Source organism: Physeter macrocephalus, chromosome 15 (genome assembly GCF_002837175.3).
Source record: "Physeter macrocephalus isolate SW-GA chromosome 15, ASM283717v5, whole genome shotgun sequence".
In the NCBI taxonomy this organism is placed as follows: Eukaryota; Metazoa; Chordata; class Mammalia; order Artiodactyla; family Physeteridae; genus Physeter; species Physeter macrocephalus.
Window position 1 is genome coordinate 49,893,527 of NC_041228.1, and position 4,911 is coordinate 49,898,437.

A 4,911-nucleotide genomic window follows, 5' to 3' on the forward strand; every position below is an offset into this window, starting at 1 on the left:
ATTCTCTTTCTGAATTGACATAGTTCTAGATCATAACTACAACAGAACTTAGTTGACTACATTGGATCATAATTCTCCCAATAGTGGCCTTCATGGGTGGACATAAAGTGGTGGACAAAATGTGTCTCTTTAAGTTGTATATAAACCTTTTCTTTCTTGCACCTGACCATTTTGGACAAAAGGTCTGCATTCAAGCAAGAAATAACTGAAGAAAAGTTGAGCTTGTAGCTGCTAGAATGGGACATATCAAATTTGTGGGGTCGGTAATATAGGGAGAAAGCAATCATGGTGGTACATGGGAGGGAAAACCTCAGACTCTAGAAAACACGATGATGTGGCTGACGTTAATGATCTTTTTCTTTAAGGACCTCCCCTGAACATCACTCATGAAGAAAAACATTCTGATGTGGTTCTCACAAACTGCAGCATCAAGCACCTAAAATTAGTTGACTGCTATCTTTTGTCAAGCAACTCTGATCATGATTTGATTACTACTCTGTTTAATCTTACAAGAAGTCTATCAAAACTGCAGAGCATGGCCTTAAGTCTTGTACCTTCCATGTAAAAACAACCGTCAGTACCTTGAAATATCTTCCCAACCTCCATTTCCACAGTGGTTGTTCACTCATTTTCTGAGTAGACAAATGTCTCCTGCCTGGTGGCATGTATAAACAGAAAAGAATAGGCTCCCTTCAGGAAGTTTTCTTGAAAATAAGGTTTAGTCATAATTATTCAGACTGAAATAGGAGCTCTAAAATCTACCAGGTTACTGGGAGGTCACAATGAAAGCTCTGTCAACCTGGCCTCCTGTTGATGTAGGACCCACTTGGAGTCTCAATAACTGGAAAAGCCCCTCTTTTCCCAATGAGCCCACACAATGTACACCTCCAATACTATACTTCTTGTCATTAACTTGCCTTTGTCCCCAAATCGTGGTAATTTATAGCTTAGTAGAGATTATAAGAAACTTTCAACTATTAAAGAAATACCAGTAGATTAGGTAACTCTCAGATGAGAGTTACATCTGAGAGGTCTCTTGAAGTGAGACTACTCTTGATGACTCAGGTGAGTTTCCAGAGGTATAACTGACTTGATATCTATATACAGATAATCATCCCTATGATGGGAGTCATACAATTTGAAATGATGGTATGAAATTTTTGTCTGAATTTAGCTGAAGTGACAAGACCTTGTCCTTGAAAGACATTTACATCAGTAACAACTCACTGCCCTAGGACTTTTTATAGATGATAAAATTGTCCTAAGCATTCTTGCATGCCAAGGCAGAGTGAGTGTAATTACTAATATATACTTCTGTTGTTGGATTATTTCCCTCAGGGAAAATGAAAATGTTGATATAGGAATGTAAGGAGAAAGCCATCTGGATATCTGGATACTGAAGATAGCTTGTGATAGTTATGGGATTTGTTCAGCTGGAAGTGTTCAGGATCCTAGGATCATGCTTGACGTCAGTGTTGTAGGTTGCTCTTAGTCTGTTGCTTGGTGTCCTATTGATAGAATTAATAATTATGTAATAAAATTTACATAATTTGGTTCTATATTAATCATATTATTTTATCACTTATATTTGTCAAAGTGGCTGATGGAGTAGGAAAATTCAACAGAAGCCAAGACAGTGTAAAAGAAGGTATAAAAATGAAGGGTGCATATTGTTAGGAGACGTGGGTCTTTCACACAGGTCTTTTACATTTCCACTCATGTTGTGAGCAGAGGTACTGACAGCTATTATTCTTGACTGTTTTTTCAAAGATGTTTGTATAGTGAACAACTTTGGAAGATAGAGATAAAGATTCCCTCTGGAGCAAAGGGCTGGTTTGCTGACAGCCCTAAAAGACATAGCTAGTCTAGTTCTGCACCAAAGAGCAACTTGCTTACTGCCTGTTATAAAATACTTGGTTTCCCTGAGCTCAGGGTTCCTCTCCTGTAATATGTGTCACATTGCCCTCTTCATGTGACCCTGTGGGAATTGGGGCTTGAGGACCTGGCGTAAGAAGATACTGATTATCTTGCTATTTCTAATGTTATGTATACTTAAAGTTCTTTGTCTCTGGCCCAAGACTCTTGTGTATTCTGTAAGCACCCATAACCTGGTGTCAGGATAACTTATTTGCCTTAAAATAGAGTGAAATAATAAACATTTTATTGTTCTTGACTATACAGTTCTTGACTTAGGATAGCAGCACAAACAACGCTAAAACACTGGTCCTCTTTAGCCCATGTGAAAATGGGTGTTAAGAGGGAAACAGTAATTCCCTTGATATACAACTGCTAGAGGGGTAAGTTATTGGGTAGCTGGGTACTTAGTATCCAGTTTTACTTGGACTCCAATCAGAAAGTGAATCTTGCTGACAAAGGGGATATACTCTACCAGCTTCCCATTATAAGTACCAAGTAAGAAAAAAGATTCAGTTAGGAGAGAGAGCAAATGGCAGGGCAATGTGCTAAGGGATAGAAAAATGGATATGTATGCCTAAGTAGACCAACACAAATCATCACCAAGTTAATTAGTTAAGCAAATTGCCAGCAATTTGAGGAGTGAATTTCAGGGAAGTAAACTTTTAATGAAGTCATTTTTCAGAAAAATTTTGAGCATTTGCAGTTTATTATCTACAAACAAAAATAAGGCACTAAAACAAAGAAATGATATATCATTACAGAATGTCAGGGAATAAGAGATTGGGGGGCACAATGAAGATTAAGAGCTCGTCTACAGCAACTCAGGAAAAGATAAGTTCTAATCTCAAATTTTGACATCAATAATTCCATAGAATCAGTCATTTTCAGCAAACTGGTTTGTTATCTTCATAAAGTCAAGAATGAAAGCACCTCTTCAGTTATTGCTATACATAGGTATCTCATGGCCGGAGTAGGCACAACCAGATAAGTAAAACAGTGTCTCACACTGACTCATTGATTAACTCAAATGAATGCTTGATGTCAACCAACCCAAATATGCGGAATATAAAAACTAAGTGAATGCTATACCTTCACCAATACTGAGTCTTCTATGCTGTGGTTAGCCTGGTCAGGAAAGACCTCTTTAAGGAGGTGGCACTGGGGGTGAGGTGACCATATGAAGAGGAAGCATATTCTGAGTAGCAGGAAAATCTAGTGCAATGGCTCTGAGACAGGCTGTGTCTACTGTACGTTCTTTTTCCTGTTTGATAGGGAGAATTAGAAACATGGGCTACTTAAGGGACCCATTGTTAACTGTGATATTCAAGCTCTCTCTCCCTCTCTCTCTATACATGCATATATATACACACATAAATATAACATATATATTAAAGTATAGTTGATTTGCAATATTATATTAGTTTCAGAAGTACAACATAGTGATTCAATATTTTTATAGATTATACTCCATTATTTACTGTCTTATTTATTTTATACATAATACTTGGTACCTCTTAATCCCATACCCCCATTTTGCCCCTCCCCCCATTGGTAACCACTAGTTTGTTCTCTATATCTGTGAGTCTGTTTCTGTTTTGTTATATTCATTAGTTTTATTTTTTAGATTGCACATATAAGTGATTACAAAATTTTTGTCTTTCTCAGTCTGACTTATTTCACTCAGTATATATATATATATATATATATATATATATATCACATCTTCTTTATCCATTCATCTGTTGATGGACTCAGGTTGCTTCCGATCTTGGCTATTGTAAATAATGTTGCTATGAACATTGGGGTGCATATATCTTTTCAAATTAGTGTTTTCATTTTCTTCAGATATACCCAGAAATGGAATTGCTGGATCATATGATACTTCTGTTTTTAGATTTTGAAGGACTTCCATACTGTTTTCCATAGTGGCTGTTCCAAATTACATTACTACCAACAATGTACTAGGGTTCTATTTTCTCCACCTTCTCACCAACATTTGTTATGTTTGGTCTTATTGATGACAGGAGTGAGGTGATATCTCATTTTGGTTTTGATTTGCATTTCTCTGATAATTAGTGATGCGGAGCATCTTTTCATATGCTTGTTGTCCATCTGTGTGTTTTCTTTGGAAAAATGTTTATTGAGATTTTCTGCCCATTTATTAATCAGGTTGTTTGTTTTTTTGATATTGAGTTGTATATATTGTTTATATATTTGGGGTATTAATCCTTTATCAGTCATATCATTTGCAAATGTTTTCTCCCGTTTGATAGGTTATTTTTTCAATTTGTCAATGGTTTTCTTTGCTGTGCAAAACCTTTTAAGTTTGATTAGGTCCCATTTGTTTATTTTGCTTTTGTTTCCATTGCCTGAAGAGGCAGATCAAAAAAATATTGCCACAACTCATGTCTAAGGGTGTTCTTCTTAGGTTATACTTTAGGAATTTTAAGTTTCTTGTCTTACATTTAGGTCTTTAATATTTTTGAGCTTATTTTTGTTTACAGTGCATAAAATTATTATAATTTTATTCCTCTACATATAGCTATCCAGTTTTCCCAGCCACTTACTGAAGAGATTGTCTTATCCCCATTGTATATTTTTGCCTTTTTTTTCATAGATTAATTGACCATATGTGAGTGGATTTATTTCTGGGCCCTATATTCTGATCCATTTATTTATGTGTCTGTTTTTACGCCAATAACATACTGTTCTGATAACTTTGTAATACAGTCTGAAACCAGTACATGTGATTCCTTCAGATTTGTTCTTATTTCTCAAGATTGCTTTGGCTATTCATGGTCTTTTGTAGTTGCATATAAATTTTAGGATTAATTGTTCTAGTTCTGTGAAAAATGTCATGGGTATTTTGATAGGGATTGCCTTAAATCTGTAAATTGCTTTAGGTATTCTGGACATTTTAACAATATTAATTCTTCCAATCCATGAACATGGGATATCTTTCCATTTCTATATATCTTCTTCAATTTCAAATTA